The 9,295-nt window shown below is 39.1% G+C and overlaps 1 pseudogene; it reads left to right on the top strand.

Moving 5' to 3' along the window:
• The first annotated feature begins 1,371 nt into the window (after positions 1–1,371).
• LOC109372553 (high mobility group protein B2 pseudogene) lies at positions 1,372–2,206 on the top strand (annotated as a pseudogene).
• Positions 2,207–9,295: the final 7,089 nt, after the last annotated feature.

The raw sequence follows: 9,295 nt of genomic DNA, 5'->3' as shown, positions 1-9,295 counted from the left end.
ATAACGGGCAAGACTTCTAATTTAAATTCTTTATTTTTTAATTTTTATTTTTTTGACATTCAATATTATTTTATATTAGTTTCAGGTATGTAACATAGTAGTTAGACATTTATATAACTTATGAAGTGGTCCCCCTGATTAACCACCTGGCACCATACATAGTTAGTACAATACTATTGACTATATTCCCTATGCTGTACTTACTTTATATCCCCGTGCTTATTTTGTAACTAGCAATTGTACTTCTTACTCCCTTCACCTTTTTCACCCAGCCTCCCAGGCCCTCTTCCATATGGCAACCATCAGCTTTTTTCTCTGTATCTATTGGATAAAGAAGGTGTGGTACATATATATAATGGAATATTACTTGGCCATAAAAAGAATGAAATCTTACCATTTGCGACAACATGGATAGATCTAGAGGGTATTATGCCAGGTGAAATAAATCAGACACAGAAAGACAAAAGCCATATGATTTCACTTATACATGGAATCTAAAGAACAATATAAACGAACAAACAAAACAGAAACAGACTCATAGATGCAGAAAACAACCTAATTCTTTAAGAAAGGGGTAAAAGTTTCTTGTGAGTTGGCAGGGTCTTGATTGCCTTCAGCTCAAAATATTCACAAATCCAAGTGGCGCATTTTGGAGAGGCCTGTTCTGAATCCCCACACTGGCACCAGGATTCTTACGTAATTCCATGAAAAGTGGGAGGGATCCTCTCCTGACCAAGAAGATTACTGGGCTTGTTTAGAGGGTGCGCTGAGTGAGACTCAGGGTGATTCACCCCACAGAAAAAGAGAGAAATGTCAAGTTTCTTGGATTTGAGTATTGAGGAGTAAATGTTTCATTTGCCACAGAGAAGAGGACAGAAACCTGTTTTGCTTTTTTCTTCTGAGACTGGAGGAAAGGGCTTGGGGCCTGGGGGGTGGGGGGTGATGGAAACTGATTTGCCTATGGAGGGCAGGCCCGGAGGTTAAAATCTTAGCCTTAAGAAATTTAAGATCTGGTAGAAATGTGGCTGAGGTAAGCTAAAGGAATGTGAAGTCAGATTTTGCAACATCAATATAGGCTGAAGTTGTGTAAGTGTTCAGGAGGCTCTACAAAAATGAATTCTAAGTTTTGCAAAAGTAACAATCAGGAGGAAGAAATGGATTGTTCTTCTTTCTCCCCATACCTCCCCCTTACACATCAGCAGAATGCACCTGACGATTGCTTTGTGAGGAAAATGTAATTAGATTTTTAAATTTATTCTAGTCTTCTCAACCAATGAGACTGGTTTCCGATCTAGGTTCCCTAGCTGAATGAAATCAATGGATTAAAAGCTTAAATATGGAAAAACAAGAGGCTGAGGATTGTGTTAGCGATAAACCAGTTCACGCCGGAGCCGAGTGAAGGCAGAGCCTGTGGAGTCCTGCAATTCTGCGGAACACTGAGGAAAAGCTACCCCCAGGTAGACGCTGTCTGTCACCATGGGTAAAGGAGACCCCAACAAGCCGAGGGGCAAGATGTCCTGGTATGCATTCTTCACGCAAACCTGCCGAGAAGAGCACAAGAAGAAACACCCAGACTCTTCCGTTAATTTTGCCGAATTTTCCAAGAAACGTTCAAAGAGATGGAAGACCATGTCTGCAAAGGAAAAGTCAAAATTCGAAGATATGGCAACAAGTGACAAAGTTCACTATGACAGGGAGATGAAAAATTATGTTCCTCCCAAAGGTGATAAGAAAGGAAAGAAAAAAGATCCCAATGCTCCTAAAAGGCCTCTATCTGCCGCCTTCCTGTTTTGCTCTGAAAAACGCCCAAAGATCAAAAGTGAACACCCTGGCTTATCCATTGGGGATACTGCAAAAAAATTGGGTGAAATGTGGTCTGAACAGTCAGCCAAAGATAAGCAACCATATGAACAGAAAGCAGCTAAGCTAAAGGAGAAATATGAAATGGATTTTACCGCATACCGCGCCAAGGGCAAAAGGGAAGCAGGAAAGAAGGGGCCTGGCAGGCCAACAGGCTCAAAGAAGAAGAATGAACCAGATGAGGAGGAGGAGGAAGACGAGGAAGATGATGATGAGGAGGAAGACGAGGAAGATGAAGAACAAATGGCTGTTCTGTTAATGATGTGTGTGGAGTGTGTGTGTATGCTCAGGCAATTGTTTTGCTAAGAATGTGAATTCAAGTGCAGCTCAATATTAGCTTCAGTATGAAAACTACAGATTTTTGTTTAGCTGATAAGATTCTTTGTAGAGAAAATACTTTTTTAAAAATGCAGGTTGTAGCTTGTTGAGGGGCTACTGCATAGTTAAGGCTTCTAATGTTAAATGTTTCTAAATATTTAATGGTTTCTTTAATTTCTTGTGTATGGTAGTACAGCAAACTTATAGGAATTAGTATCAACAGTAAATTCTGGGTTTTTTACAATGTTGCATTTTGTTTTTTAAAGATTTTGTAATAAAATTATGTATATATATATATATATATATATATATATATATATATATATATATATAAAAAGCTTAAATCTGTATTTTGGTTTAAATCTTTCTCAGCCCACAGGATATCTTAGTCCCTGGACCGCATCCCAGGGATAGAGAGGTTTTTTTTCTTTTAAATTAATTGATTGGATGTAGGTTTAAGGACTCTTCATGTAAGATAATGAAAGCAATATTGACCCTGGCTCTGAGGTTATTCAAGAGTGTTAACGAAAGGAGATTGCAAGGCCCAAAGCCACGGAGGCCTCATGTGAATTATAAGAGGACTGTTTTACCCACAAAAAGGCAAGCAAACACTTCGATCTTATTGAGTTCAAAAAAGAAATCTGACTTTATATCCTCAAGGCAAAATAATCTCATATGGCCATAAATATGAAAACTGAGTTTTCTTTTGCTTTAACTAATTGTTGTAGACTGGTTGAGCTATTTGTTACATGAATAGAAAGGTAAAAAGATTAGCATACCATTATTATAAAATTATAAATAATATATTTATAAATAATATTATAAAATAATAACAATAATAGTATACTAAGTACTAGTTTCTTACCACCTGGAATTAACATAGGATATTTTTGTTATAGTTCTCTTTTTGTTTTTGTAACAAAATGAAATATTATAGATAAACCTTAAGTGACATTTGACCTCAAGTCCCATTCTTGTTCCCATTACCATTATCATGAATTTTGTAGCTACCCGTTCAATTAAGTCTTTATTTTTTTCATGTGTTTATGTATCTACAACCAATATATAATACTGTTTTGTGAGTGGGTTATTGCTTTCAATTTATATAAATAATATGATACATATTGGACCTGCATGTTGATTTTTCCACTCATTGGACCTGCATGTTCATTTTTCCACTCAACATTGTTTTTCAAACATATCCATGTTCATACAGGTAGATCTAATTCATTCTTTTTAACAGCTGTACAGTGAACGTGCCTTATTTTATTAATCAAGTATCCTATTATTTCAACAGTCTTGCCATTATGAAGAATACTACAATGAACACCCTTATATGTGCTTCCTTATGCAAATGTGGTGGCTTCTCTATATTATGTACTGGAAAAAGAATTGCCAGGTTGTAGACTACACACGTTTTCAACTTTTTAAGAGCCTATCAAAAAGTCTCTATATGAATTTTCCCTGCTAACCAGAGGTTTCTTAGACTGTTAGGAACCATTTCCCTCCATCTAATCTGGAATCATCTGAACTCAAATTCTCGACAACCTTTCCAACATGCTCAAATAAAATCTAAGCTCTTACAATGGCCAACCAAAATCTAGTCAAGCCCTTTCCCGTCTCTCTAACCTTGACTTTGTGTCTAACTGCTCATTCTGCCCTAGCTATGATTGTTTCCTTGCTATTTTTTGACATGCCAAGTTTGTTCCTGCCTCAAAATTTTTGCACTTGCTTTCCCATAATATTAGAATATTCTTTGGTCAGATTTTCTTGTGGTTTGCTTTGTTATTTCTTTCAGATCTCTGCTAAAATATTTTCCTAGCGGAGATGCTTTCTTGGATCACCCACCTCTTCTCCCAATGTCATCTGCCAGTCACTAGCCTTCTTACTTCATTTTATTTTTATTCATAGCACTTCTCACTATCTGACATTGTTGTATGTTTTTTTTTTTGGTTGTTTATTGCCCCTTTCACTAAAATGTGACCTTTGTGGGGGCAGAGGCTTTGCTTCTTTTGTTTACTGCTGTATCTCCATTACCAGAATAGTGCCAGAATAGTAAGTGCTTACTAAACATTGGATGAATAAACATAATTCTGGAAAGTCAGGGATGGCGGGATGATTTGTGGGTATTAGAGAGATGTTAAGCATCTTTTGCTCTGCCTCCTTCTGTTGTATGCCCTTGTATTGGAATACATTTTTCAATGTGACAGAAGCAGACAATATATCTGACCATTGAACTACATGAGTTTGAACTGCGTGGTTCCACTTGTACTTGGACTTTTTTCAATAAATATACAGAACACGGCATCCCTCTGTATCCCCTGGTTTCTACATTTGTGGGTTCAACCAACTGTGGATTGAAAACAGTATTTTCAATCCGCAGTTGGGAATCCCAGATGTGGAGGGCTGACTATACGTACTGCTCTATGCCATTTTATATAAGGGACTTGAGCATCTGCAGATTTTAGTATCTGTGGGGCTTCTGAAACCAATCCCTCTTGGATACCAAGGGACCACTGACTGTAGTTAAGTTTTTGGGGAGTCAAAGTTATATGTGAATTTTCAACAGTATGGGGTTCAGTGCTCCTAACCACCATGTTGTTCAAGGGTCAACTGTATTCAGAAGGAACTGGAAGAAACACTGAAATATTAGAATCCAAAATCTGTATGAACATATTTATATTAAGTTAGGTTTAAACCAGGACATCATGTAGCAAATTATCCCACAATGTAGTCACTTAACACACATTATCTCCCGGGTTCTGTGGGTCAGGAACCTGGGAAGGCTTAGTCCTCTGCTTCAGAATCTCTTGCAGGCTGCAAGCAGTTGTAGTTATCACAAGGCTCAACTGGAGAAAGATCCCCTTTCACGTTTACTCATGTGGCTGTTGGGAGGATTCAGTTCCTTATGGGCTGTGGGCAGGAAGCATTACTTTCATGCTGGGTATTGGCCACAGGCCACCCTCAGTTCCTTGACACAGGGGTCTCTCTAACACAGCAACTTACTTCATTGAAACAAGCAAGCCAAGCAAGCAAGAAAGAGTGTAAGCAAAGAGTGTAAGCATATAAAACCTAAAAGTGTAAGCAAGCAAGAAAGAGTGTAAGCAAAGAGTGTAAGCATATAAAACCTATGGTAGCCATAGGTTTTATAATCTCATCTTGGAAGTGATAGCCCATCACTTTTGCCAGTCTTCTCACCAGAAGCAAGTCACTAGTTCTACAAGGGGAAGCAATTGTACAGGGAATGAATACCAGGAGGCAGGGATATTGGAAACCATTTTGGAAGCTGCTTACCACAGGAGAAAAGCAAGAGAAGGAAAGATGTGGATAGAGTGAATGAAAGTGGCTGAGTCAGTAATGTTCATTCCTTGCCCCGAACTCTTCCATCAGATACTCTACTTCTATACGAAAGGGACTAGTACGTAAGGGACTTGTATGTAAGGAAGACAAAAGAGGCCAGAAGTATTGTTCCTATATTTTTGCCTCGAAGGGAATGGAAAGGTGGAGAGTGAATTCTCCCCCCTGTACCCGAGCCTGCAGCACATATAGGGACTCAGCAATGCCAGGACCTGAAGCTTCCCTGTACACGTAGGCCAACTCAAAGTCCAATGGTGGTTGAGTGTGGCAAGTAGGTACTGAGGAATAAGCGTTAGGAAGTTCAAAGTGAAACATGAGGCAGGTCAGATTCCATAGTCAGTTGCCCTTTGCATTGGACTCCATCATTAATCTTCCATGTTCAGTGTCCTGCTAAACGATAGACTTTTAAACTGATGCACACACAGCCCTAAATTTGCTGAGCTATTCTCATGCTCAGCCGAGCTCATTTCAGAGCATTCAGACTGTACCACAATTAGCTGCTGACACTATCCTAAAATAATATAAAGCCAGGCCAGTAATTATACACTGGAAGAAACTATGTATAGAAAAGCTCATTAACTTGTGGGGTTGTGCAATCTTCTGAAGTAGAAACATTTCAAACAGGATGGTAGTGTTCACATTGGTCTGGGTAAAAAATCCAACTGCAAATCCTTAGCTAAATATTTAACAACATCCTGCTCAAAAAGCATCAAACAGATCTTTAAGGTTAATGGGTCAAGACTAAAACTGTCAGGTCTTTGTCAAGTTTATCTGTAGGTGGCATTCTAAGAGTAGTCAAGGGAAGACCTACACTGAGCTAGCAGCCTTATAAAAGTGACCACAATCATCTATTAAGGTTGCCACAGTCGTCATGATGATGATGATGATGATGAGGATGAGGATGAGGATGATGTCATCTTTGCTGTCATTATTAGCACTGTTAATTTATGAACTAACTGCATGTGACATACGCCTAGACCTCATTCCCCTGTTTTGTAACCACAAACTTCTACTCTAAGGAAGGGTAATCTCACATGTGTATGCATTTGGCTTTGGGATTCCCACTTCTGGGTCTTCGCTCCTGTGGTGTTTCTTGGCTGGGATGTCCTACCATTCCCACTCCTTCCTTGTTTTTAGGGGGTGTCCTGCATGAGTCACCACCACTCCATTCAGGTTCCTAGGACACAGCTCAGGCAGGGTTTCCATCACTATACAATCTTTGCTTAAAGAAGCTTTGTTCTACTTCCCTGACACTTTCTTACCTTAGCAAATTCTTTGCTTCTTTCTTCTAAAGTTGGAGTCTAAAATAAGTCTTAAGCAACTGTCTCCTGGGCTTCCTTTTGTTTACAATCAACACTTTACCTGGCTCTTTACCCCGAGTACAAAGTAGCTCCTGACCATTTTTGCCCGTTCTCTGACTGCAGTCACCTGCCCCTCAGAGGGCTTTTCACTGTCACCACCCTCTTGCCATTGCTCGTGAGCTCCTAGAATTCAGGGGTGTTGTCCTATTTTTTGTTATATCAAAGTTGGACACCTAGTAAGTTTTCAACAAATATTTGTCGAATGAATGAGTGAAAGAAGGAAAAGAGGAAGTAAAAAGCCCCACATGCACTTTCTTAAAGTAGGGATGCAGAGAGGAAGAGAAATTTCCAATCTTTCTCTCACTAAAGTTTTGCCCTGAGCTTGGGTATGAGAGAGCCTCTTTTTTGAGGGAAGAGTGTTATATTATCCTCCCTTGGGATGGGCGTGTTAGATGTTATCCCTCAGAAAGTCCCACCCTCTTCGTTGTTGACAGAGCCCTGAATTTGTGGCTCCCTCCCACTCTCAGAGGTCAATCATGATGAATTCGAGTGACAGTCTCAATTACATCGCTAGAGATAGATTTTCCTCACTAAAACAAGGAAAACCAAGGGGGCAAAATGCTCTTATTCTTGTCTTGGGTTGTTGTGTGACTCTCACAACACCTTTAGCCATTTTGTGGCTCAGAGAGAGGACCTTATTGCCATGCCAGTGAGATGGAAAGCCTCTGGCTATTGCGGACATGGTGGAACAAGCCTTGAAATCACCTTTCTTCTGGATTTACTATAAAATGATAAACTCCTTATGTAAACTTCTATTAGTTGGACCTACACTTTCTTACAGCCCAAAGTGTCACAATTGACACACCTCAGTGTTTTCCTTATGGAATATGCTAGATAGCTTCCCTTTACTTTTCTAGGTACACCTTCTACCCTTTTCCATCCTGTTCTCTGCTCTGAAATGCTGACCTATATCAACTATCTCTGTCTTCTCATCTTACCAAGAAGGGTAATAACCAACACCTTTCTGAGCTTGCAAATTACATGTCAACATGTTATTTCCTCCAAATAGTTTGTGTTTGAGGCTTCTCATCAAATACAATGTTTTGTGGAGTTTCCTTTCCAATTTTGTCCAAGGTTGAATCCAAATTTGGTGGCTTATAATTTGATTCCATGTATCAGTCTGGTCTCCCCAAGACACAGATGGCTTACTTAAATTTGAGTAATTCAGGGAAGTTTTCTTAAAAAGGTGTGGGCACGGTGGTGGCAACCACAAGGTTAGTCAGCCAGACTCTCTGCTTGAATCCAACTCAAGCAGATTCAAATCCAAACTCAGTTAGGAGCCCAGTTCTTCCCAGAGTGTTGTTGGATCAAATGTCATCCACACCTCTTCTCAGCCAAATTCTTCTCTTCTAGAAGAATTTTGTTATACTTTTTCTGGGAAGTTTCCCTGTTCTTGACTAACCAACACTTGTGGAGTCTTCACTTAGAATTACACTACTTTGTTATTAATGCTCAACTTATATTGGAGTTCTTGGAGAAGAAAGAACACACCTGATACTTATAAAACCTATCATTAAACTGAGTGATAACACCATTGTAACATATGAAGTCGGACAATTAGGTTTGTGAACTTTCCACCGTGTAACTTTACTATGATTGCTTTTATTGTGGCAAAATATGTGTAACATAAAATTTACCATTTTAACCATTTTAAGGGTACAGTTCAGTGACATTAACTACATTCATATTGTTGTGCAACCATCACCACCATCTCCATCTCCAGAACTTGCTCACCCTCCCAAACTAAAACTCTGAACCCATTAAACACTAACTCCTCATTCCCCAACTCTTGCCCCAGGGCTACTATTCTACTACTGTCTATTTTTCTTTCTGTTTCAATAAATTTGACTATTCTTGGTATCTCATATAAGTGGAATCATACAATATATGTCCTTTTGTGTCTGTCCTGTCTTACACTGAGCATTATGTCTTTGAGGTTCATCCATGTTATAGCATGTGTTGTATATGAACAAACATATAGAAAAGTGTCCCAAACTATGCAACTTGGTGAATTTTCATAAAGTGAACAAACCCATGCGATCACACTCAGATTATGAGCTAGAACATTAGCAGCAGCCTGGAAGCCCCCTTTGAGTAAAATCTCAGTCACTACCAAAACGTAACCACCGCCCTGACCTCTGTTTCTGTAGATTACTTGTGCCTGCTTTTGAATTACTGGAATTACGGTATGAAGTCCTTCGTGTCCGATTCTCTTGCACAACATTACGTATTAGGTTTAGCCGTGCTCCATGTGTAGCAGTAGTTACACTTGTTCATTTATGTCGCTGTTTCATTGCTCTATGCCATTGTTTGCATGAAGTACAATTCTATTTATCTGTTCTATTGTTGATAGACTTTTGGGTTATTTATGGTTGTTTTAGATTGAATAATATGGTTGT

The sequence above is a fragment of the Hipposideros armiger genome, unplaced genomic scaffold, assembly GCF_001890085.2.
Source record: "Hipposideros armiger isolate ML-2016 unplaced genomic scaffold, ASM189008v1 scaffold_643, whole genome shotgun sequence".
Taxonomy (NCBI): domain Eukaryota; kingdom Metazoa; phylum Chordata; class Mammalia; order Chiroptera; family Hipposideridae; genus Hipposideros; species Hipposideros armiger.
This window is presented reverse-complemented; position numbering and strand designations above follow the sequence as displayed.